At 37.2% G+C, this 27722-nt stretch overlaps 1 protein-coding gene across 1 annotated transcript in view; it reads left to right on the forward strand.

Moving 5' to 3' along the window:
• Window positions 1–9630: 9630 nt before the first annotated feature.
• FGF10 (fibroblast growth factor 10) overlaps window positions 9631–27722 on the forward strand; it is a 111327-nt gene continuing 93235 nt past the window's right edge. The window contains exon 1 of the mRNA XM_069880245.1: window positions 9631–9883. The gene's annotated coding sequence lies outside the window, so the exon portion shown is untranslated. The remainder of the gene's footprint in view (window positions 9884–27722) is intronic.

Genomic DNA, 27722 nt, shown 5'->3' on the forward strand with positions numbered 1-27722 from the left:
TTCGAATTCTATTTTCATGAGGTCTTTCCTATTATTTTAAGTATTTACTTACATTGCTCTCTGCAGTATTACTACAGCAGAGGGAATAATCAGCATAAAACAGACATGCCCAGCTCCATTTTTTCAACTAGTTAGTTGTGGTAGGAATCATTGTCTAGCTATTCAGCATGGCCTGATTTACCTTGCTCCGCCAATGGGTTAAGTCTATTTAGAAAAAACATGTAGGAAGAATCTGTGTTTTATTCCCCTTCCAAAACTGATTGGGAACGATTAACACCTACTTATTATGGCTTTCTGTACAATATTAATGAGATAGCATTCTTTATAATGTTTTCTGAGAAGTCTTGATAAGTTAAAACTGGCTTGCTCAGCGAAACAGCAAGTGGAAGGCAGAAGGAAAGGGAGTATTTTAAATATACAATTGCTTCAGAGCTCCCTAGTGCCAGTGTTTTGGAAACATATTCTGCATTAGTTTCCAATAAAAATTGGCGAGAATCCAAAAGTCTTATCTTTTGTTTTTGAAAAGTATGCCCTTGTTAGACCATTTGATGTAATAAAAAGTTTAAACATTTATTAATAAAGAAGTGTCTCTCTTTTTTTTCAGAGGCACTGGGGTCTTAAGGCCCAAGTTTCACATTCAGTTTTCCATCAGTGGATTTTTGCATCTGCCCCAGGAATAAAAATAATGCTATAAAAAGAAAAACATTACAGAAATAGGGTATTGCAGAGAAGCTGGCAATTCTAATGGCAAGTATTTAGTGGGCTCTAGAAAGGACACAAATAATAAAGCATAATTGTCATACCAAGCATGAAGTACATGACAATGTTAAGTCAGGAAATTAAAATCATGCTTCCTGCGTAAATTAATTTGTACTACAGGTAGAGGCTTACTGATGGAGTGGGTACATATATGTAAGATTTAGCTCAAAGGATGGAAGAAGGAATGTGTGGATGTGGACAGAATAAGAAGAGGAAAAGTGTTAAATGCTTCTAGCCACAGCCTTAGAGTAAGGCTCTGAATTTCAGGAGTCAGGGAAACAGGGTTTAGAATATCACAAAGCCCTTTTTCCAGAGTCAGTCCAGCAAATCCTTACTGACTCTGTCATAGATACAATTTACAGTTAGGAAAAGATGGATTAGTAACAGCCCTTTACTGTGGCTAGGGGCAATACTGTTTTTCATTGTCAACTTTTACCTGCCTTGGATGTTCCTGACATTTAAGATAATGTCTAAACTTTATTTCAACCTCTCTGTTCCGGCAGCCTAGAAAATTCAGAGACACCAAGAAGTGTCAGGCAGGGTGAGATGAGGTGGAAACTTTCCATTCCTGTAATCACAAAGGAGCTGTGATCAGTTATTCAAACAGGTTTATATAATAGTATTTTAGTTTATCTAGCAAGGGTTAGTAACTCTACTGAAAGTCCTCTATTTTAATAGGAGAATTTATCCTCTCCTTTTTATATCTGAATGGAAAAGTGATAAATCTCCTTTGGGTTTCCTTAGGCTGAGATGCTAACATGGGATGTTTCATCACATTTTAAGTAATGAACCTGTGAAAACAAAGCATTAGGGTGGTTTAAAGTTTGCATCCCAAAAAACATATCTTTCATCACTGAGTAAAATGTATTACATAAAATAATGCAATTGGATATCTTGCCCATACCATGAAGATTTATAATACAACTTCTCTGCCAGAATTCCTCCTCAAATTATTACTTTAAGAAAAAGAAACACAAAAAAGTTTTGCCTTTAAAGCTCTTCATATACCAAGTTTTCTAAGAGTCATATCATAACTCATTTTTACAGCAGAAATCCCTAGAGAAGCAAGAGGAAATTTCAAAAGCTCTTTATTTCAACAGAGTTGGCTCATTGTAAGCAATTGTTTCAAGTACAATTATTTCACTTATCTGAAGACCAGAACTTTAGTAAACAGGAAAAACTGATTTAACAAAGCTTGTAGTAAAGTATCTTGTTTTCAGAACCATGGCCTATTACTAAACCTGGCATATCTTGTAATCACTAGATGATTACCCAAGAGAACTTGGTCATTAACCTGAATTTTTCTGTACTTGCTTTTCTATCGTTTGTGCCAAAGCCCTGAGTCTAAATCTAACTAAACATGGAGGAATGCTTGTCAAGAAACTAATTAGTCTTTTTTAACTCTGTCTTAGTACATTATCCTAACCTGTTATGACTGTGATGGCAAATAAAACTGCCCAAACCAATATCAGATTCACCACAAGATTCACCGTTCAAGGCCAGTGACCCAGAGGGGCTGTCAGCAAAATAATCACTACTTGTCCAACCATTTTATGAAGTTGAGGGTTTCCGTCCATATTCTTATATTATGCTTGGCTTAAAAGACAAAGACAAGTATTGCTGTGCTGGAAGGCCTTAGTAGATGAACAACATGAATTTAGAACAGGAGTCCCTAAGAGCTGAAGCAGAAGTAATAAATAGGAAGGATGTCATTTAGCTTTTACAGAGTAGATTTTAACAAAGTAATTCTAAATGTTGTTGCATGAGCACACATTCATTTCTGGAAAGGCTCTTTCCTGTAATTTATGAGCTACTGCTCCTCAGGGGCTGAATGCAGCCCATGGTGGGTAAGTTGTGCTTGCAACATAAGCTGTTCCTCAGGGAAGACTTCAGTGCATCCCACCCCCCTCAGTAAGAGGGAAAAATCACATCAATGCCATCACTTCAGCTTTCCTTCTGAGCTACAGACCATTGCCAGTCATTGACTGAAATGGTCACCCTGCTGAAGAGGAGCCACTCTTCCTATTTCTTCCCTAAGCAAGCATTAGGTGAGCAACTGCAGACTTTCTTTTCTAAACTGTCTTGCCAAATCTGTGATCCACATATTTGGTGTGATTGGTGCGGCTGAAGCTATCTGCCTGGTCTCAAAGAAAAATTCAAGTAGATGCAAGTGGAAGTGTGATGCTTTGCATAAGAAAGCTGCTCTTGTTTGTTGACTGCAAGGAGTGGTGAGCTCTACCAACATCAGGTTATCCATGAGACCGTTTGGAGGAACTGAAAATGATTATTTAACATTGTAGGCAAATCTTTTACATGTGTTCTGTTGTTTGATGTATTTTTTTGTCTTTTCTCTATGTGCCTACAAGAACTGTATATTAGCAGAATTGTGGAAAATTAATCTATTTTAATGACTCAGTTCCATAATGATATATTTTAAAATGTATTTTTAAAAAATACTCTCATGTTTGTAAATATCTTACTGATTTATATTAATAAATATAATGTTATATGCATTTTATAGAAACATAACATAAATTATAAAACTATCATTAAAATACTTGTTATTAAATATATTTAAATAGCATCTCTTAAATATACACATACAATAAAAAATGAATTAATTACATTCATTCTAATTAGGAACAGAGGTGTTTTTTCACCTATTCTATCAAAAAATCTTCCTAACTTTTTTGAAAATATCAAAAATGTTCTGTGAATTGTTTTTCATCACATTTTGGCAATTAAGGAGTGGATGTTAACTTAGTATCTAGGTAAATATGGTAATATTTTAAACTATTGTAATTGTATTCATTACAATGATTTTTTTAATCATAGATATGATCTCAGTGATGAAATTGTAGCTATTAAACCATTTATGTGGCCTTTAAATCTTTCAGACTGGTATTGCAACTATCAGGATTTCACAACCACTTTGTTAGCTGTCTAACAATTTCTTGCAAAGCTAGATAATGCTGATTCAGGTCGTAGCACTATTGCTTTTGAGCACTGTACCATGATTTGGAGCCAGACTTTCATTTAAGTTATCCCAGCAATAGAATTATAATTAATCTTTCCTGTATTGAAAACCCTGCTGAACATTCAATCTGTTCATTTTTCTGTGGATATAAAAGTCTATTACAGATATTACTCCTTTAAAATTATTATATAATATAAAAGTCTAATTGTACTGTGAGAATTAGTTAAATATTTATTAGATGAGCTAGGCAACCTGAATTTTCACCAGCAGCAGGTAATCGCCCTTGGAAGTTAATGGCTCAGAAAGAGATGTTGCAGGAAGAGGAAATGCTTTATGCCCTTAGAATTAAAACCTTCAACTGATGCAAGTTAAATAGTCCTTGTTTCCCAAGGAATGGCTCAAAGTGATGGGTTTGAACTGCTGCCAAATATAATGCAGGTTTAATATTTCTCATAGAAGAGGGACATTTTTTAAGGGCATTTTTATTAAGGTTGTTTTCAAATTTTCTTGCAGAATCATTTGGGGTTTTTTAAGTAGAAAATTTTATCTTAATTTTTAAAAATCACAGTTCTTAAGATGCGAACAGTCAATTCTGACTTTGCAGATTGTTTTGGGAAGGATATGGAAAGAGCCAGGAAATAAAAACATCCAGCACTGTGAGTTTCAGTCAAGGTCTCACATTCAGCCCTTTTATGGCAGAGCTTCCTGGCCTTGTCTGCTGCCACTGAGCTGACATTTCCAGGCTTCCTCATCCTGCTGTATGGCACTAGGACAGAAAATACAGACCCGTATTTATATTTAATTCTGTAAAAAAAAAAAAATCATTTTGGAGATAAGAATCTTGGAGGATTTTTTGTGACTTTGTACAAAACCTTGACTGTTTGTCAATCCAGCTTTAATTTTAATTAGCACTAAAAGGAATAATCCTGTCTTATTTCAACAAAAATGTTAAGTAACTCTTGATTTTTATTCCAAATGCAATCATTGTCATAGGCCTGACTATACTTCTAGAACATTATTTGCTTTCGTGCTCTGCTTGCTGAACAAACACTATAAGCTTATGCTCTGTTAGTATTTGGAGAAAGGGGCAAAGACCTATTTTTGTTAAAAAGAAAGTAGAAGCCAAGCATGTTTACAATAAATATGTTTGAGATACTTGCTCTCAGAAAAATTTAGGCATAATTCATAAAATGCAACTGAAACCTATATTACATGGTCGCAAGTAACCTTGGAGAAAAATGGATGATGAGCTGCTAGTCCAAGATGTGAAACCAGAAACAGCAGAAGTAACAAACAGCTACTGTAACTGAAGGATAGGTCTAGGATTTGGAGGAAGAGACATAAGCGAGGATGAAGGTGTCACACTCAACACCATTGATGAAAGACACTGTGAGTAAGAACTAGTACAAAAAATAAAATCTAATCAAGTAAAAAAAACACATTTCCAATGAAGAATTATAGTGCACATTTAGTAGGATTATTGTTGAAAATCTCTATGAATACTTTAGATTTGGATATAAACAAAGATCTTGGTAATTTTACTTGACACAAATACTACTGAAAATTTATGTCATTATGGGAGACGACAGCACTGCTTATCCAATCGATGAATAATAAGGCTAGTTATCCCTGAATGGGGTAGCTGTCACCTGGCAATCAACTGAGCCCATGAGAAGTGAGGGTCTTTTAGAGTTTATTTGTGCAAATAGTAAAAGCCACCATAAAACAGGGGGCTATGAAGAAAGAACAAGTAATTATGAGTGGTTTTACTTCAAATGGAAGGACAAACAAAAGCAGATCTGGAATGCAGACTTTCAGTTTCAAGTGGGTGAATTAAAAACCTCTGGAAGCTAGTTAATGAAGCCAAATGGAATAAAAAGATAAGGAACTGTATAGGGGATCCGAAATGTTTTTTAAACATGGATATTTTTTGCAATACAGGTAGTTAAAAAAAAAATACTTTAACAGGGTGTTCAGCTGTTATCTAGTGAATAAAGAGATGGAAAAGGATATCTTCTTATAGGGGAGAGTAGGGGACAAGGACTGGCTAAAATAGGCTCAAAATACAGAAATTATAGGAATAAGGCAAGAAATATTAAAAGCCTACAAGCTACTTTATAGGACATTAATAAAAATTATAGGAAGCCCTCAAGCAACATAAATGAAAAGGAAATAAAAACTGCTATGAAACAAGATAGAAATTAAATTAAATTTAATTAAAATAAGTTAAAATAAATAAAATTAAAATCCTATGTAACAGGTCCAAACCTAAACAGATATTTTTCCTCCATTTCTAGTAAAAGATTTGATGCTAAATACCAGAAAAAATGCACAACCAGAATGGGGGAATGAGAATGAAAAGGATCACAAATCATGTAGACTAAAGAATTTCATTGAGTTTCAAATCTCATTTCACGGGAACAGAGTAATTCACCGCGCAGAATTCTAAAATTGAGATAAACCAAACATTTACTTTCAAAAAATTGCTGAGGCAGGATGTACATGCAGTTCTCTAGACATTAAAGCTCTTTCCAAAATATGCAATACTTTGATTTATGTCCTGCTTTGTATGAGCAAATTTGAAGTTTACTATATGAGTTATTTGGAGGGGGTATGTCCCTGATCACTGAATTATGAGGTATTTTGGCTTGGCAATAAAAGATAGTCCCAGCCCCTAATTTCCTCCTTCAGAGTCAGTAAGTGGTTTTGGAATAAATTTAATTCTCATTTTGGGACACTTAGTGGAATTTGTTGAGTGGCAAATATTTTGAACAATAAGTGGTGGTAAGTGTTAAAAAACATAATCCCAAATTCTTTTCACTCTCATTGACCATGTTTCTGTAGCTGTGACTATGTTTTGATGTTTATGTTGTACTTATAAATTTGGGATTAATACTGGAAACGTCCATGAATCCTTTAGGTTAGATGAGATGATCTTCCAAAAAAACACTTGTAAGTCTACAAATACATAATCTTTACACAGCAATGGGCATTTGAAGGTACAGTTTTGCTTCCTGTTGAGTAATACAATGAAAATCTATTTGAAGACTCCTTGTTCTAGATTAAAGATCCTGCAGCCTTGAGTCACAAAGCATTGTTGCCTTATAAATTAACCCACTACCTCAGATGCATTCCAAAACTATTGCTTAGTTGACTTTTTACCTATGGGTTTTATGCCAAATACTCTGGCTTTCCACAAGTAGCATAAAAACACAAGCCCAGCATACCTTCTGTCTCTCTTACTCGGCACTGGTGAGACCGCTCCTCGAATACTGTGTTCACTTCTGGGCCCCTCACCACAAGAAGGATGTTGAGGCTCTGGAGCGAGTCCACAGAAGAGCAACAAAGCTGGTGAGGGGGCTGGAGAACAGGCCTTATGAGGAGTGGCTGAGAGAGCTGGGGTTGTTTAGCCTGGAGAAGAGGAGGCTGAGGGGAGACCTCATTGCTCTCTACAACTTTCTACCTGAAAGGAGGTTGTAGAGAGGAGGGTGCTGGCCTCTTCTCCCAAGTGACAGGGGACAGGACAAGAGGGAATGGCCTCAAGCTCCGCCAGGGGAGGTTTAGGCTGGACATTAGGAAAAAATTCTTCATAGAAAGGGTCATTGGGCACTGGAACAGGCTGCCCAGGGAGGTGGTTGAGTCACCTTCCCTGGAGGTGTCTAAGGCACGGGTGGATGAGGTGCTAAGGGGCATGGTTTAGTGTTTGATAGGAATGGTTGGACTCGATGATCCGGTGGGTCTCTTCCAACCTGGTTATTCTATGATTCTATGATTCTTTGTTTTGCTTGATTTGACAGCAAGATTCTGTTCCCATGCCGTATCTAGAACCTACCTATATTTCTAGGAATTGGGTTGTAAAGGCCTAGTATGCAAAAAGAAGAGATCGGAAGTGCAGTTCAATTCAAGTTATTGAATTTCCAGACAAATGCATGACATTGAATAACAAAGGTGCTGCATTTATGAGTTTCCAGTATTGCATTTACAGTTTAAATGGAAATGCAGCTCAGTGTTACCTGCAGTGTTACAGTGACTGGCAATTAAAATCTGAAAAATATATAGGTCTGTAATTTTTGGAAAATTAATGATATCAGAATCAAAATCAATAAATCTTTGCTGAATTTTAATTTAAAGTCAGATATTATTTTTGTCAGATTTAAAAGAAAATCTGGCTCCCTAAGTAGTTCAAGAATTTTAGAAAATTAAATGCTTTGTTACCTCAATTTACAAAATTGATATGCTTAGTTTTCTAGTTTCTAATATTTCAGTTTGTGTTATGCCTGAAACCTGGTGAGATGAATCAATGGTATAAAATCTTCTCTCTGTGGGAACTCAGAGAGAACACATTGTACCAGATGTTATAAACCAGCTGCAGAAGCAGAACAAATACCCCAGCAAGAGCTACTTGCAAGGAGCACAAATTGTTCATTTTACTTTTCTTCAGCCAAGTTAGTATTAACATCCCTCTCATGATTTAATGTGGAGAAGCACTGCTACCACCAGATAAGATGGCTTCACAAATATCTAAGCAGCAATCATATACAACATACCATTTTAACTTCTAAACTCATTGTCAGTCTGTCAGTTAGAGTAAAATGGTTTTAAGCCTCCAGCTTTTGTTCTAGCTGGATTTGGGTCTCCCTGAAGTATGTAAGGGTTTCTCCTTTACATTAATAAGTAAGCCAGGTTCTGAACACTCTTTGCATACCAAAATCAAGTAGTTATTCTACAACAGAGCAGGTGTCAAGGACAGTAGGGAAAAACAGCTATTGTAATGAGTCTGTAAAAACGTGCCACTTTCACTAACGATCTCTTCAGCAGATGACAACAAATCCCTGTCTCTTTTCTCACACTCAACTGCTGTAGTGCCTGTTACGAGAAACTCTGTTAGGAAAGACAATTCAGAAGTGAGATTAGATTTGTTGCTTCTTAAGGTATTTTAAATGGTAACTGGAAAAACCTGAGCTGTAAAAATTTGAACTGGCAACTGATTAGAGACTGTTTGTTCTGTTCTGCTTATTATCCATTATGGCAGCAAACAAATTCCTCTCTGCATTCATTCTGATGATGATTTGTCCTATGATTATGAAATCCAAGGAGTGTTTTCACCACACAATTGTCAGACTTAATTTAGTATAGCTCTTTCTTAAAAAAAAAAAAGAGAGTCTCTCTTCTCTTCAGCTGGACACTAGTTGTTTCAAATGCACTTAAACTCCTGTAAATCATAGTCTGCCATTTGTTGTTGTTGTTAGGAGCATCAAGAGCTAATAAATCAATGGACTTTTTACATTTTTAGGATTATCTCTAGAAAATCTTTATAACCCATAAGATGACTCCCACAGGAGTGTTTACCACACTTAATGTCTTATGGGATAGTCAGTCTCCACAAATTTAAATCCCATGGCCAACCACTTCAAATGTACATTTCAGAAATACCTGGTGGATTTGTTCTAGTAGGACTTCAGTGTCTCCTACCTCCAGCCACCAGAGAATTTCCATGGTCTTTAAGACAACTTAAGGAGAAGTGAGAGTTTCTTGATGTGGCTCTGTGACAATACACTGAAGATGTTACAACATTGTCTTGCAGGACTGAAGTTTTGTTCTCGGTTTGATGCCTTCTCTCTTCACAGCCTCATCTAGAGCCTTTTAAAACTCTTAAAGCCTTTGATAATCTGTGGTTTATTTCATCATGTGGGCATATAACCTATAAATAGTGCTTATTAGTGAATGATTTCATCCAGTGCAGACAGCAAAGCCTAATGGTGATGTTAGCTAGAGTTAACAGAAGCCACTTGATAAGTGGTTTTTATCTTTTTTTAGATGAAAAGTAGAAGCAAATTTATCAAAACTCCTATGGACCTTACAGCTACCAATAACACATTTTTTTTTCTCAAGAGAGTGTTATAATCACCTGGATTATTCTTACATGGAACCACTGTATCAGGAAAGGAGGAACCTAAGGCTGAGCTCATGAAAGAGCATTATTAGTAAAACATGAAAGGTCTTCAGAGAGACAAAGGGTTTCATTAGATCTTGGGCTTAAAAATCTTGCTGGAAATGGAGACTAGGTGAAGACAAATGTGCAATTATTTCCTCATTTTGGGCAAGAGAGTGGATAAATGAAAGGCAATTCATAACATAGGAAGAAAGGTAAGATAAAGAAAAATAGTTAAATCAAAATGAAACATTGCCCTCCTTAAATATTTATGACTTAGATTGATGAGGTTCTTCCTGATGGACAGTTTGCAGACTAACAAGCTTTTAATTGTCTCTGATGCAATTAAGGGTGATGGTCTTTTGCTAAATCCTGAGTTTCAGCCATAGTTTATGCAAGTCATTCACATTACTCAACCTATAATGATGCACTCAGCTTCATTGTTTGTGGTCTGGTTCTCATTTGTCTGGCATTACATTCTAAGATTGCAGTGACACAGATTTCCTTTAGATTTACAACAAAAAGCACTAGCATGTATTGCATGAATCACCTCCGGTTTGTTCACTTGTTTGTGGTCTTCTTGTGCAGGCTTCTCAAGCAGGTGTATGCAGACACATACCTCTGCATGCAGAAGATAAATAGGAACTCACTCCTGTAAAGATTCCTTTGCTGTATAAAGACTGACTTATATGTGAAGTTTTTAACGTAATTTGAGAATTTTCAGTGCAAGATGTTCCTGAGAAATAATTTATTTTGTCTTATTTTTAATAGAGATTGAGATCTGTGTCTTTCTTCCTAGAACTTATTTTTAAAGGCATGTAGGAGAAAGCTATGTTCAAACTATATTACACAGGAGAAAAAAAAACTGTATATAATTTACTTGGCAGTGCTTTCAGCAAACTTTGCTTAACCTTTATCCAGACAAAGCACTGCTAAAGTTGATAAGTCTTTTACCTGGAGCAGGAAGGCAGGAGCTGGCCGCTGCAATGCTACAGTATGTTTTCACTTATAAAAAATGTCCCTGCTTTACATTTTAATTGGCTTTAAGTCAATTAGTATTTTTGCTGTAAGGAATAAAAGGGGCTATCCTAGTGTTCATGCTCATAAAGTGAAACGGGTTCAAGAATTTTAACAGAATTTGGGATGTGACTTTTATGTATATTCAAACAGCAGAAACAATAGTGTAAGCTTCAGCATATGCTAACAAAACATGTACTTCGATTCCCTTGACAGTCTATACTCTTCTTCTGCATACCCATGGTTTCATTGTCACTGGGTCCAGTTAGGATAATTAAAACTAAAATCATTTAAATTAAATGAGACACTATTATGTTACCTTCACTTTGTCATCCACACATACAACCAGAATAAAATATGTTCAGGAAGAAAAACCCTAAAGAAAGGAAGGATCAACTGTAAACATGTACAGAGATTTTGGAAAAATATAATGATCATTTTTTCTGCTGGGGCTGGAAACAAGATAGAATTCGAAGGGACCTTGAATTTAATTTCTAGGCTCTATATTCCTATGGATAGTCCTTTGAACCTGTCACTCCAAACTGGTAGGTGTCAGAGAAGAAGGTGGAAATTAAAATAAACCTAGCACGTATTTTTGAGGGAAGAATGCATATCCTTCTACTTTGGATGGAAAATATTCTTCCCAGGGCTTCAACAATCAGTAGGACCCAGCTAGATTGGAGACAGTGTGTAACGATTACGGAGGTCACTGGATTTGATTGACACTGTGAGAAGCAACCCAATGAAGCCTGAGAATTCACATTTTGGTGACAAACAGAATTTCTTTGCACCTGCAAGAACTCAGTCACTTAATAGTTCTCCTTCTGCACATAATTAAACTATAATATTTAATCATTCTTCATTATGTTCAACTACAGTCTCTAAATAAATTTTTTAAAAAGTTAGGAAAAAATGCCAAGCAATAACAACAGGAAGAGACCTTGAGATCCTGAACTGCAGCATTTGGATGCTGAACATCAAAATTCTGTGGTGAGGGTCTGCAACAGCTCATTCTCTGTGTATAAATAAAGGGACAAACCAACACAAAATACTCATCAGGAGGTTTTGAATAAAGTCTGTCTTGAAATACTTCTGCGTTAGCTATACATGGACACATTTATCATTGACAATAGGAATTCAAAAATTCTGGAGAGATTACCTAATGATCATTTTGTCAACAACAAAAAGATGGTCTTAGATCATGGTTTTAATAGAACTTGTCTGTTTCTTCAAATATCAAAACATGTTCTATCTTCCTGCAATGGCCAACAGATTAACTGGGAAATGATAAGTCCTTCTGACCATGGAGAAACTTTTGAGTATGCCTGCAAGCTGTTGTTGGCTTATTCTTTCCCTTACTATTTTCTTTTTCTGTCGTACCCTCAGCACTGACCCCTGAAAACTAGACACAAAGAACCAATTTATTTTTCTTTTCTATGAAGAAATAGCCAGTAACAAAGATAAATACAGACAACCGGACAGCCTTTACCCTGATTAATTTTGGCAGTTCACAATAATCTTATGTAAAATTCAGTTGGTTCCTGGAGTTTGACTGTGTGTCATTAGTGATGCATTTCTGAGGGTCTTAGACAAAATTCACTCAATTAGCCTCCTAAGCAACTCCAAGGACTCCAAATCTCTTTCTCCAGGGCATACCATTCCAAAACCAGTATTTGTTCCCTCAGAAATTATTTTAGTGGTATACCAAAAGAAACTTTACATCCCCACACATGAATTTATAACACAGATGTTCTCAAGATTCCAATAAGCAATGCAAAGTGATGCAGATTACAGCAATCAGCTTTGAAGTATAGAACACTGTTCATGTGCAGAATACAAGACTAGCCAGTAGAAAGGCTTACCCTTCCCTTCCCAGGGTCACTTTAGTTGGTTTCAAATCCGGTATCATGATTATTATTTTCCCATGAGGACAACGGGGAAGGTCTACATTCCTCATTCCATTATGCTATTCACCTTGATGTGATATTTACATTTGAAAATGTCTCAAAAAATGTAAAATATGATAGTCCTGTTACATAGACTTTTTATTTTGAGAACAGCATTAACACAAACACTAGAGTTTCAGGAAGAGTAATAGAAGTAAAAATTCATATTACATAATGTATTTTAAAGAACTTGCAAAGAATTAGTTGGAACTGTAAATACACTCAGATGGACTACAATGATTTTGAACCAGAAAGAGATCACATATCTCATATTTCATTTGGGCAAAACTCTACCACCCTAACTCAAATGAGTAGCCTCACAGGAGTCAGTGAATCAGAAGAGGAGTGATTTTTTTTATACAGGGCTTACAGAGAAAAGAAACATCTCCTATCTACATATTCCATGCTCCTTCTTCTTAGCACGGACACGAAAGCTATCCTTCTAACAGCAATTATTTAGAACTCCATCTTTACCTGCCTTTTTCTTGAACTGACTAATCTGCAGTAGCAGGGGCCAAGAATGGTGAAAATTGAGGATCATCAGTCATCCTATGTGGAAGTGTAAGATTTGTAAACTAAGGCAGCTTCATCCTAGGAAATTCAGCAGAGCAGTTTGTGCAAAGACTAGTCCTAAAAGCAACACCACCACATTGTTATAAAATCCTTCTAGTTTTCTGCAGCTCTGCACTCTACTACATACAAATTCAGGACTGAAAAAGACAAAATGTGTTGCTGGCTTACAGATACTTTATCTGTGTCAAGGCAATCCATGGTTTCAAGACATGATGGGGGATGATGTGATTGAAAGCGACCCTGCAGAGAAGGTCTTGGGGGTGCTGATTGATGACAAGCTCGACATGGGCCAGCAGTGTGCATTTGCAGCCCAGAAGGCCAACTGTGTCCTGGGCTGCATCAAAAGAATTGTGGCCAGGAGGTCAAGGGAGGTGATTCTGCCCCTCTATTCCTCTCTTGTGAGACCTCATCCGGAGTATTGTGTCTGGTTCTGGAATTCTCAACATAAAAAGGACATGGAGCTGTTGGAGCAGGTCCAGATGAGGGCTACAAGGATAGACAGAGGGCAGGACCACCTCTGCTATGAGGACAGGCTGAGAGAGTTGGGCGCGTTCAGCCTGGAGAAGGCACTGGGAAGACCTCATAGCAGCCTTTCAGTATCTGAAGGAGGCCTACAGGAAAGCTGGGACATTTACAAGGGCATGTAGTGATAGGATGAATGGGAATGGCTTTAAATTGGAAGGGGAAAGATTTACATTAGACATTAGGAAGAATTTCTTCATGATGATGGTGGTGAGGCACTGGAATAGGTTGCCCAGGGAAGTCATGGATGCCCCCTCCCTGAAAATGTTCAAGGTCAGGCTGGATGGGGTCTTGAGCAGCCTGAACTTGTGGGAGGTGTCCCTGTTCACAGCAGGGTGTGTGGAATTAGATGATCTTTGAGGTCCCTTCCAACCCAAACCATTCTATGAGTCTATGTTGAAGCTCCTTTGCAGAATAATGACTAAAAGAAAAGTTATCAAAACAACCCACTCTCCTCTCCTCGTGTTATATTCACTAACATACCCTGATGTGCTCTTCAGAGCAAAAGAATCACTGGGGCACTAAAGGAGGAAGGGAGGTTGTTGGAGGGTGGGTACAGGGTGCAAGTAGTTACCCTCATGAACAGATATCAGAGTCTCAGTCCTATGATTTTTAAGTGTTAGTGGGGGGCCAAGGCCACTTTGCAGCACTGCTCTTTGGCTGCAGGTCTCTGACCAGCTCCACCATACTTTCAGACTTCAAAACCCCTCTTTAACAAGAGCAGATAACACAGCAGTTATGGGACTTTACTGTCACTTAGTCTAGACAAGCACGCTGATAAAATTAGTCTACCTTGTTCTCTTTGGGTGAAACTTCAAGCACACAGAGAAACCTCCATGATGGCCTAAGCAGTAAAAATAGAAAAAAAATAACACTGAAGTGAAAAAAAATTCCTTTCCTCTATCGCATGTCCTTACCGCACAAAACCATCATAGTCCAATGACAAAGAAAAGGTGAAAAAAAGTTATCTTTGAAGATAACAGACCCACACCAGAAAGGGAATACAGAAGTAGCAAATGTATCAAAAATTAGTCTCTTTCTGACAATATAGATTTTGCAACAGAAATATAAATACCAAAATATTCTGATATCTGTAAGTTTTCACTAGGCACACTGGTCTTCTCCTTCCCCTGTGTTTTTCTCAAGAGAGAAAGATTCTTTGTGTTGAGAAGCAATGCATCATGAAACATTAACTGGAGAGGTCTGCCTAAAATAAAGTAGCAGCTAAGCAGTCACAGCCATGACTGCACACAAGACAATTTCCAAAGCAAAGAAGCAAAAGCCTTATTAAAAAAAAAAAAAAGCGCACACCACCACCAACAGAAAAACAAAAGCACACACTAATGTAGCATCAAAAGTAGGCTTGATTAAATTTGTTCACAAAGACTTTGGAATGATTGTATCTGGAATACAAATCCCTGAGCTTTTGGCCCAGAAGAAAGAACACCAGTAAACCAATGCTAGCTTTTGCAGCATTTTGCTTGTAGTCGAATCAGAGTTCAGCTTGTGAGATCCAAACACAGTTAAGCAGCATTTGATTATGATTATTTTATTTGATTTTCTGAAGTTTTTGCACAATACTCTTGTTGCTTTGAAGATACCTCACTTCAAGCTGTTCAGCTTTTATTTAACAAAGCCAAACACAGTTTCTTTTTATGAAACACTGTAAATATAGAAAGCTGTAAATTTAGTTGCTTTGGAACAGAGAAAGGAATTTTAAGAAATGTCAAGTGATATATCTAGGTCTGAAATCACTCTCCACTGGAAGAAACAGGACTTTCCCTATGTTTCTGCCACAATGGAAAGTAAAAAAAAACTAATTCAATTTTAGGAGAAAAAAAAAACCAACAGAAATAACTACGTGCTTACATTATAACACATACCAATGTGAAGAGATGTGTAGAAGAGATACCTAGGAAAAGAGGAATTGTGCTTATGACCACAAAACTTAGGTGTTAACCTATGTACTACCAGTACACTACAAATTTTTAAAGATACAAATCGATTATTGTAGTACTTTTTAGAACATTTGCATTAACTACTCCTTTACCTGAAATAATCACCTACAAGCTTATACTATTAGTTACACACTACTGTGGTTTTGGAACTTCTTAATAAACTATCTTAATAAAACTAAGTAATTAAATTATTATTCAAGAAAGCATATACCTTTGATCCAAATGGGTGTTAACAATACAAACCATTCTGGCTTTTAAAATGCCTTTCATACTTTAAGTCATCCAACCATTTCTCTCTAGATAGACCTGAAATGTATTAATCTGTATGGGCTGGTAACTACTAAAACCTTACCACGAGGAAAGATTTTCAGCAGAGGTTTCCAAACTGGCTTGCTGAGCAGAGTTTTGAAGAGTTCTCCAAACAATGATGATGGGTTACCTGAACTGAAGCACTTCTACACAAGCAGTTCCAGCAGATCCCTACTATGTCACTGCTGTGTGCTGCAGGGATCACCTCGTGGCAGCCTGTATGATAGCAAGAATTCAACCTGCACTGGAACATACTCTTCAGGGTCAGCACATGGGAACAGGGCAAAGGCAAGGCAGCTTGTTGGAGCAGAGAGTCAAGATGCTGCATATAGGCTTCAAGGAACAATAAATTTGGCAAGCCAGCTGAGTCTGAATAGGAATGCACAATGAGAAGGCAGAACCTTCATGTTGGAGTCCTGGCTTTAGAAGTTTGCAGAAGAAAGGTGGCAAAAAGGGGGGAGAGATGTTACATTTCAACTTCACACACACAACCTGCATAAAACAGGAGCAACCACATTTTTAAAGAGCCATCCAATAAAAGAAAAAAAAAACAATTTGGGGATTTATGTAAAATGTTATTTATTCAAAACAAATCATAAGCAAGTCCTATAGCATGATGGTCAAGTGGGTGAGCTGCTGAAAGGCTGAGTCCTAGAAAATCTGTAATCTTATTTCCACACAATTTGCAGAGAGTTTTTTTTCTAAGTTTGTCGTAATAGGCTATGTGAATGCAAATACTTGTGTAGGTAATTAACTATCTAAAAAACTCAGTAAGAAATCTTGCCCAGAGGTTGAATGTAATGTCTGAAAATGCAACTGTATGGGCCCAAATGTGTATTATTCCACCTTCTACTTAGTGGAAAATTTCTTGTGGGTTTGTACTCCCTTCCAGTTATCACCGGTATTGTTCATGGTGCTTTCAATCCTTCTTAAGTGCATTTTTGGGGGCAATATAAAACAGTCAGACATGCTTTGTGGATTAATAAGATATATGAAAAATGTATACATTTTCAGCTAACTCAGCACTTAAAATATGATTTATGTTAAATTTAAACAGCTGTTAAGAACAAAATGGTGATGATAGAGATAGAGATAGAGCTAGCTGCTCCAGCAATGTGTGTGTGTGTGTATGTATATATATATATATAAAAAAACCCAGCAGTTATCTCCTAGTCTGTTTATGAGTCCTGATGACCTACATAATCACACCTGAAGTCTATAACTGCTTCACTGGTACAGCCCCATTTGTAAGTGCTTGCTTATTGAAACGAAATTATTTATTAGGATATCACCAATAAGCATCCCGCTAGGACAAGCAGATTTTAATCTCATTCCACCCAACCTTAACAGAATAAAGACAAATTATGAAAGATGACAGTGCAAAAAATTGTAGATTTTGATACCTGGACTTCTGATTATAGCCTATTTTCTACCACCCTTGCCTTTCATTTCAAAAAAAAAACTACAGAATCTCTTTTTTTTTTTTCCAGTCTCCTGAAATCCAAATAACTTGTCTGCTGACAAGGTTTTGCTAGTTTTCTGCTAAATTTCTGCCAGAGAATATTGCTTATTCTTTGAGATTATCAGCAACTTTTAGCCAGATCTAACAGCTGCAAAGAGATCTCTCAAGCCATCTCCTATTAGGCATAAAACTTGCTGGGATAGTTCCAAATTCCCTCTTCACTCCACTGGGATGTTCCTTAAGTATCTGCACAAAGTCCTCAACAAAGGAGTGAGTTTTTGGTTTTGGAATCAACAACAAAGTATTTCATTTCTTAATTACTGGGCTAGGCTCTGTCCAAAAAGGACAAAGTTTCGAATTCTTTTCCTGGCTAGTTTTTCTAATCAAAAGACCAGTATTTTTCTGCTCCCTGTATGGGCATGTAATTCTTTTAATTTCTTTTGGGCTTTTACTGTCTTTGCTTGCAACTTAGAACTACCTTATATTCATGCTAAAGGTAGAGATATAAATACACTGTCACAACAGGTATCTTAGAAGACTCTGATCATTATCAGTGTCTATTTGTTAAAGCATAGGAAATCCAAAGTGCAAAAAATACACTCTAGGAAAGTAGTAGATAATAGAACACTAGCAAAGACAAGTGTTATTTTCATATTCTAGCATTTATAGCCTTCACCAAGACTTTGAGTATTTAATTTGCAGCCTCCACACTCTGCACCAATCAAGCTCAATTTATTCAAGTGCAAATCCCACAGCAACTTTTAGCATTGCATAAAAGTAATTTCCCATACAGAAGCCACAAGTGACTAGAATCAGTTTGGAAATTTAAATACAATCTAGTTCATAAAAATCCTTTCGTCACCAATTCAAATCCTTTTTGCTGGTCTTCTGTCCAAAGTCACTTAATTATCTGGTACTACAATGGCATTGCCCGCTCATCCACAACTCTTCTGTGCTTACAAGCCGGTAAATTCCTTCCAATCTTGAAGAAATTTCCTAGTCCTTTCTAATGGTCAGTTCTGTTCTTGGAGACGCAGAAGCACAGAGGATGTTACTTTAAACTTATTTTCTCTTCATGTGTGTTAAAGTGTGAAGTCCAAATTAGGAATGGATATTTGGATACCTTTAGGATCCTTACAGTTCCTACCAAATAGCTATCCTCTACTCTATATAAACAACTGGAATAATCTAAGCACCTCAGAACATCTTCCATTGCATTGGTTCAGAATCATAGAATCATAGAATTGTTCAGGTCGGAACAGACCTTGAAGATCATGTAGTTCTAACCCCCTCTGCCATGGGCTGGGACACCTTCCTCTAGGTCAAGTTGCCAAGTCTTATCCAACCTGGACTTGAACGCTTTTGAGGATGGGACATACAGAACTTCTCCGGGCATCTAGATCCATTGACTTACCACCCTCACAGTGAAGATGGGGTTTTTTTTCTTATATCCAATCTGTATCTACCCTCTTTCTGTTTACAGCCACTACCCTTTGTCCTACCACTACATGCCCTAGGAAAAAGTACCTCCCCATCTTTCCTTTGGGACCTCTTTAGGTATTGAAAGGCTGCTATATGATCTCCTGAGAGCCTTCTCTTCTCCAAGGTCAACAACCACAGGTCTCTTAGCCTGTCTTGATAGGAAGGGTGCTCCATGCCCCTGATCATCTTCATGGCTTTCCTTTGGACTTGCTGTCACTGGTCCATGGCCATCCTTTGTTGGGGGCCCTAGAATTGGATGCAGTACTCTAGGTGGAATCTTATGAAAGCAGGGAGGGAGAATTGCCTCCCTTGAGCTGCCGATGACACTTCTTTTGATGCAGCCCAGGATATAGCAAGCTTTCTGCACTGCAAGCACACATCGCCAGCTCACATTGAACTTCTCATCAATATTACCCTCAAGTTCCTCTCCTCGGGGCCAGTCTTAGTCCAGCTTGCATTTGTGCTTGCGATTGCCCCAACCCACGTGCAGACTTTGCACTTGTCCTTGTTCAACTCAATGAGGTCTGCACAGGCCTACTTCTCAAGCCTGTCAGGGTCCCCCCTGGGGCAGCATCCCTTCCCTCCAGTGTATCAAAGGTCACTTAATGTTTACCTGGAAATCCAAAGAGCATTTCATACTGAGATTTTCCTCACTTTTATTATAGCCAGAAACAAAATATATTACATATTTTGCTCTTGCAGCTTCACAGTGTCTGCTAAAAGGGAAAGCTGTTGACTATCTTGATAAGGATTGGAGTCAGCATGTGTCCTCCAGTTTCTGTCATACTTTTAAAATTACTGCTGGTAACGATGTCTAATCAGCTTGTTATTTAGTTTCTTTTATCTTTAAGGTACACACAACAAATTCCTACAGAGTGATTGTCAATAACACATTTTTGTTTAAGCTTGTTCTAGTAATGCACCAGATGAAATCTCTCATGTTTTCTCTTATTTTGGAAAATATAATAGTGTGTGTTGAGAACCGTAGTCACAGTTGCTGCTTCCTGCTTTCTCAGTTCTCTCTTCCAAGGCATCCTCTAGATCTCTGACTCACAGCATCTTCACAGTGCTTGTTCTCCTGCAATTAGCTTTGCTACATAAACTGCAATGGACCCAATATCCTTGATCTGTTTTCTGCCTGCCTTATTCTTGGTCAGCCTCAGTATTCCCAACCATATATCCCTCAGGAGTACAGCTGTCCTCTGCAGAGCAAAGTTTATCATTTCAAATGCCACAGCATTCACTTCCACAATCCAATGCTAGTTTGAAGCGCTTGCATTTCTACTTCATTTACTTTGTTTTGGGAAACCTTCTTATACAGTGTTGGCCTTCTCCATGTGTTCTCCCATTGACCTAAGAGGATCATTTTGCCATGATTAAGCAGTGTTCTGTAAGCATAATTGCTGCAGAATTCACCCCTGACATGTTGACCACATCCTTCCTCCCCCACCCCATGTTCTCTTTTATTCCCCACACACCCTATAAGCTACTAAGCTGCCAGCCAGGGGAGGAAAAAAAGAGTCAGCACACATATTTCACATATATTTTGAGCTTCAAGAAGGCTACATCATGAGACAGCACATCAAATGATAAGATATATGGCCATTATTGATTAATTTAGAACTAGACAGGACAGAAAAATTGCAACTACATGAAAACAACCATCAGATAAATAAAAAATAAGTGCCTTAACTAGGTAATTTCATCTCATTGCTTTTATTTGGTTTAATCAAATCTGAAATAGTGCCAGCTATGTGGGAGGACCAAAAGAAATTTAGATTCCTTTCTTAAAATTGAAATTTTTTCTTCTTTCTATTCTAGAAATCTTTTGTGCTTAGACAAATTGGATTTTTAGAATTGGAAAGAAAATCTTGCTCTAAGACTCCATTGATGTACTTTTTTCAAAAAGATCTCAGAGTTTGTACTTGGTTTAGGTAGGCTAGAGGCGGTGAGAGTGTTCCCTGTCAAAGGAAGACATCTTGACCATCAGAAATGAAAGCATTTCCAAAGTCCTAAGAAATATACAGAAAGTCAAGGGGGGCGGGGGGGTCTAGAAAATGAAATGCTTTTCTAAAAACATCTTGTATTTGAAAATTTAATTTTCTGCGAAAAACAGATAAAACCAAATCCATTTGATCATTTTTGGTGGGACACATGGTTACATGTAGTGAATCTATTTCTGAAGGCTTCTGACTTAGCGTGTTTCTCCCCTGATCATCAACATTTTGCAGATAGCCTTTAAATAAGAAATCTAGACAAGATTCAAAAATACATTCATTTTAAAATAATAAAAATACGAACAGAACAATATTGTATTCTCAATATGAAGAAAGCAAGACTATTTTTCTGGACTTCTGCCCTGCAAGGATTAAAAACCTCGTATATTCCATAGATGAAGCAATTAGAAGCATCATACTTAAGAAAGCTGTATACTTAGTCTGTTTAATGTGTGAATTCATCACTTATTCAGAAACAGAAGCAAAGCAATCCCACATCAGAAAGCTTGATCTCCTCATTATTTGGTATTGTTGTCTTCTTTCCATTGAGGCACTAGCAAGGTATTTTATCACACTTAACAGCTGTATTATAGGTGCATCCAACACCACCAATACTGCAGTTGAAGTTTTAGTGTGCTTGATGCTGCACAAATAAGAGAAATACAGTTCCCTTCACAATCCTACAGTTTCATAATTTGGATAAGGTCCTAAGAATACAATTCCCATTTAATTCAATGGTAAGTACATAACTAAAACCCTGTGCAAGGCATTGAACATTTAGCGCAGTCTTCACTAAGTAGATCCAGATGATGGGCCAAATACAGCTCTGATGTAGGTGGGCAAAATGCCATTGAAATCATTTGTGTTGCAACACTAGAGCTGAATTTGACCTTATAGTTTTTGAACATGATGCCAAATGACTGCAAAAACAATGTAGTTTTTACTCAAGTGCAAATGAATGCGGTGGTTTCATCCTCGCCCCTGGAGGACATGTATTCAGAGCACAAAAGCATCACACAGTTTGGCACAGCTTGTAACTGCTTTTCCGCAAAGATCCAGGACCAGAGCTGTTCAGGGCGTTGCAGGTCATAAGTGAAGGAGGCAAAGCAGGATAGCTGCATGGACATGGCTGCACACTGTTTGCCTCTCGCTAACCTCTTGCCAGCACTCGTTTCCTCATTTTCATGTTTCACTTTAATGTTTCAAGAGCAACAACAGCTATTTGAATTATTTTGAAGTCTCAGTGGATGTGCATTGTTCCTCCCGAGGGCTTACTGAAGGGCAACTCTGTAACTTTGTATTTATGCTGATAGAACTACAAGCTGAATTTGTCTTAGTGTGGCTGTTGACACTTGGCCTGTGTAATGTTTTACCTTCAAAGATGCCAAGGGTCTTTCTGAAGGCAGATTTATAGAAGGCAGTGATAAATGGGACTAGCATTTATAATTGTACTTGTTAGCCATTCATATTTTCAAATTTAGACTTTGGCTTCCAGAATTAGTAAGCATAAGGAAATTTTATTACCTTATTTGAGAACTATATTCATGCAGGGGCCCCACTCAGGATGTAAATCCAAACCTTTAAATTCTCCTTCAAGTTTGTGGCAACATGTTTAATTAACACATATGAGCACAAAACAGATAACAGCTTGGGGGTGGGGAAGGCTGCCTGGATCATGGTTTCAGCATGCAGCAGATTCAGCAGCCAGATAACAGGAATGTAGTCAAGAAAGGTTAAAAACTCTCACTTAAAAATTCTCACTTGTGCCTTCTTACTGCTTTATGAGGATGTTGAGTAAATGTACCATCAACATCCCATTACTGCTGCTTTTCCTACTTTTTCTGTCTTGAGGGCAAAAAGAAAAAACAGAAAGCTTTCCATTGTAAAAGGAAAAAAAAGAAAAAAGAGACACAAAAATATCATTTCTGAGGAAAATTTCCTAATTTTTAATATGGGGGGAGACTGATGTCTAACAAGTTCAACATTCGATTGAGGAAGAAGATGCAAGCCTTCTGTTTTTGTTGGTATTTCATAAGACAACTTTTGTTCTGCCCTTTGTTCGTCTCATTCGTACTCTTTCAAACTGTACTGTCTCCAAAGAAACTTCCCTGAAAGAAATCATAAGGATAACACCCCAGGGCCACAGAATAGCTGAAGAAATAATCTGCAGTAGTACTTTTTCTCTTCTCACATAGAAAATGTGAAAGATAATTTGTTCCCCATAACCTTCTCCACTCTCTTAGCAGTTTTTGTCACAGTTTAATTCTTCCTTCCAGCATTCTCTGATCTGTCCAAATGAGAGTTGTGTGGATCCCATACTACCCAAACTGCAGACCAAATTTACCAAGCAAGCTAAAATGCCGAAATAAACCCAAAGAAACAATACCAATGTGAGGTGAGCAGAGGAAACTCTTTGCTCATCTACCTAGACTATTAAGAAGCAGTTATGAAAAACACAAAAGGAACCTGAGGATTTATTGGGAATTTTCCTAAAAGCAAGTGAAACTGAAAATCTAAATTCATTAACTCAGTTTTGACCATCTTGACTTACTGCTCTCCAGGCTTCAGATTTGGGATTTTTAAATTGAATTAGGAATATATGCCATTCAATGTTTTCCAACATATTCTAGAAGACAAAAGTTCAGATCTCACAATTCATTTGCAGGTCTTTCAAAGAATCTTCTCAACCACCAGTATATAAATTTGTTAAATCTATATAAACTAATTTCATCTGGTTGCAATGACATCAAAATTAGATTCTTTACAAGAACTTTAAAGTGCTGCTGAATAAACATTTTATGTTTATCTCCTGGTAGGTGGCAGATAAACATTTTCTTGCCCTTTTCACTCCAACAGGCATCAGGAAATAGATACAGAAAACATCATGGAAAATAAGCAATCTATTTCTCTATAAGCCAAAAACTAGATCTTTAAAATAAAAAGATGTGCAGCACAGTTCTTTTAAAAATGTACTTAACACCTTTTTTTTTCCTCTATCTCACTTTTTCTTACAGCTGGGATGTCTGGAAAACTGTAGCAAGCTGGCCTCCAATTCCAGTAAGCCTCCCTAGGAAAGCAGCTTTAATTTCCAGGAGAAAATTTTTACTTAGTGGCTAAAAGACTTCCAAGTTCATGATCCAGAAGAGGCCAAGAGCACTTAAAATTCAACAACATCATAAATTAGCTAAATAAAACTAAAGTACTGAAGTATCTGAGGTTGATTTCAGGGATATCAAATCAGAACTTAACTCACACTTCCAACCCCTATTTTTTTTATAGATATTCTGTCTCAAAAAACAGACTGTACCAAAACGCTACATCCCACAAAACCCACCACTGAATCCTTGAACGGGCTTTTGCATTACAAGGGCCAAACTAGTTTTTCCCCTTGACTATCATTTTGTTAAGTCAGACTTCAAATAGAGAGATTTTCTGGGAGGAATTAAAAAACACTCAAAAACTACCCCTTTTTTAGATTGAGTTTGACATTTCACAAGGATGTTAGAGCTAAGCCTAGCCAGCTCTTGAGTGGAAGACTTCCAGCTCAGGATTCTGCGGTCCATAGGGCCCATGGATAGGTCACATTCTTTCCTCCAGCCATACAAATTGTTGTCCTAATATGGTGTTAGGTGCCACTATTCTGTGAACAAACTCTTTTTCAAATAATATCTAACTTTTCATCACTAAATAGCACTGTGCTGTTTGACAGAATTGTGGCACTAACCCACTCTTTGGCTACCTAACATCCACAGCCATTTAAACCAGCCTGTTCTGGTTCAGTTCATACATTAAACTTCATGTACTGCTGTTATTAGAGAGGATATGGATCTTCATGTATATTTTAAAGATGCTTTTGCATCTAAGTAGGGTCCCATTAAAATCAAGGAAATTTTTGAAAAAATTAAATAGAGTATTCATTTGTAAAGGCTCTTTAAGATCCTTTAGAAGGAAAGTTCCAGATCTGTATGAAGAATTATTTAATGAGACAAAATTTAAAAACTTTTCTCTGTGCTGTAAGTAATTGAGACTCATGCTGCTCTACTCCCTAATCTGCTGATTTCTGTAAAAACATACGTACAATGCTTTCTTTGGAGTGTACTGTTCACATCTTCCTTAATCCTCTTGCTTTGTGAGCATCACTGCTGTACAAGGATCCTTGAACAAGAATTCACTGACAGAAGACACATATTTCTTCAAGGGACAGAAAGCCAGAAAGTTGGATTGCAGTACCAAACATACTACTAACAGCCTGTGGCAGTTTTAATCTGTATGTCTCAGTTTCACCTATGAGAAAATATATGGCAATATTTTTCTGTGCTTACGGCATGTCTTCACAAAACTAAACTATGATATCCAAGTGCATGCTGTCATTCCTTCCATATTTCATAGGTAAACAGAGTGTTTATAAGCAAGGAGATGTGCTTTCCAAATAGCGTGAAGCAGCAGTGAGGGGGAAATTAATCCCACCTCCTTATCATGTGATCTTTCAAAATTTCTTTTGTGTCTTGGTGTAGCAGCTGCTTAATGCAGTATCACTTTCAGAGACACTTCCATCTGCAGTCCCTTGTAATTCCAGATGTCTCCCCAGAATACTCTTGGGGCTACCAATCTCTTGTATTTAGCTCACTTCTTACTATAGTCCAAGATTTTTAAAAATAGCAATTCTGGGGACATCTAATAAAAGACAAGCTATTTTACATTTATTTCTTGCCATCCATTCTTACTGGCATTTTGATGACATTCTGAAAACATTTAGCATTAGGCAAGCAATGTGATTGGGCTAATAAACAATGATGTTCTTAAATACTGCACATTATTGAAAAAAACCTCTAATAACATACAAGTGGTTTTCATGCTAGGAAAGCCATAGAACTCTGTAGACACTAAAATTATATTCTTCTAAGTGTTTGAGCTTCATCTTATTATAATAGAATATCTATTCAAGCTACATTCCCAGGTTTAAACTCTCCTTATAAACAGTATAATACACTTCAATAGAAAGGTCTCAGATTTACCATGAACATATTTCATGGAAAGGAGCTCCTTTTCTGTTAACAACCAAATGAAACAAATAAGGAGCTCAGAACCTAGGGGGGGCAGGGTGGGTTTGGTATTATTCTTTCCTTCCTAGTTTGGCTGTTTTCTTATATATTCTGTCCTGTGGGAGGGAATTTTGCATTCCTCTTCCCTGTTTTGAATACGTTCATCTCACATGAAAGATAAGAATGAGTCAGGTAGCAAAAGCACAGCTTGCTATAGTTAAGGTAGCAGAAGAAAGTGAGCAGCACGTGAGTGGCCTCCCCTCCAAAGTGTTGCAGTTTACACGACTTTGCCTCCCCTTTAGAGGAGCAGGTTATGCCCAGGAGGAGGGGCAGTCCCCAGGAGAGACACTTTCACACTCCAGTCAATTTACAGACATCAAACAGCTCCGCAGGGTTGTTGTACTAACACTACCCCATTTGTTGTCGTCTTAGTCTCTGAAGAAAACTTTAGAGTAATGCTGAATTTACTTAGCTGCAGAGAGTTTAGTGAACTTCGGTTCATTCTGAGGCATGTTAACAGCAGGACAAGTCCAGCCTACAACTACAGAGGATTCACTGCTTGATGACATTAATAGGATCCACATCCAAGAGGTAGAGGCAGCTGTGATCTTCCTTATCCTCTGCCCTGCAGGGTGAGTATGCTAAAGGTTTTCATCCCCTTTATAATATTCCCTCTCCCCATTTAAGTGTCCAGGGTGAGGGTAAAACCAGGAGAAATCAGTGCTCTAATTTTGCATTAGTAAGAGTTTGCAAACCTCTGCTGAGCAGATAAAACTTAGAGAGACTACTGTAACTTTGCTCCAGCCTTATCAACTTTTTGAACAGATATGGTCAGTAAGACCTGAGAAACAGAAGCTTTTTACAAATAGCAAAACCAGGAAAAGGTAAACATATGCATAAGGAGGCTGACACATGGTTTACTTTGATAAAGTTAAGATTCTTGACATAAAAAACATAGCAAAAAAAAGCTGAGGATGCATTAATTTCCAAACATATTCCTATGTCTGCATTGTGTATTACATTAAAAGTGTGTTTTTCATGAACAGGCACAAATATTACCACAATGTTTAATGAGATGCCTTTGCATTTTTTATGTAATATAAGCATTACAGCTGAAAAATGTAAAAAAATCTGAGGGAGAAAAAGCTATGAGCCTCTATCTTTTCAGCTTTGTCTTTTAAAAAAATATTCCATTTCTAATGCGAGCAATTACATTAAGGACAATGGTTTGCTTAGTGTCAAGTATCATTTACACATGAGTTATATACAAAGCAATAGCATGCCAAATGCTATTCAGACTAAACAATTTACATTCTCTATTCAGAAACCAGAGAGGGCCCTGTTCTGAAAATCGTGGCTTGTGGGTAGCCACTGATCACTGGTGGTATTTCTTTGAGCAGAGGTTAGCAGGATTAAGTCCTAATCTGTACACCTGACATAAAACCATTAACAAAAATCCACACTGACAACAGATGTTTATCCTAAAATTTAACAGCAACACACACAAACCACATCAGAGAAAACATAATAGCTTTTTGAACTGTTTTTATTATTGTCAGGAAATATGTAACTTTCATCTCATGTTAGGGAATATTTTCGTTAAGTGCACCTAACATGAACAGGTGAAACAGTAAGAAATAGTTTGGTTAATAGCATATCTATTAAATTCAGATGACATTGCAACAATCAAAGGGAACATAAACAGAAGACACAGGACATAAAATTAACAAAGTCATAAGAGACTTA

The sequence above is a fragment of the Phaenicophaeus curvirostris genome, chromosome Z (assembly GCF_032191515.1).
Source record: "Phaenicophaeus curvirostris isolate KB17595 chromosome Z, BPBGC_Pcur_1.0, whole genome shotgun sequence".
Lineage (NCBI taxonomy): Eukaryota > Metazoa > Chordata > Aves > Cuculiformes > Cuculidae > Phaenicophaeus > Phaenicophaeus curvirostris.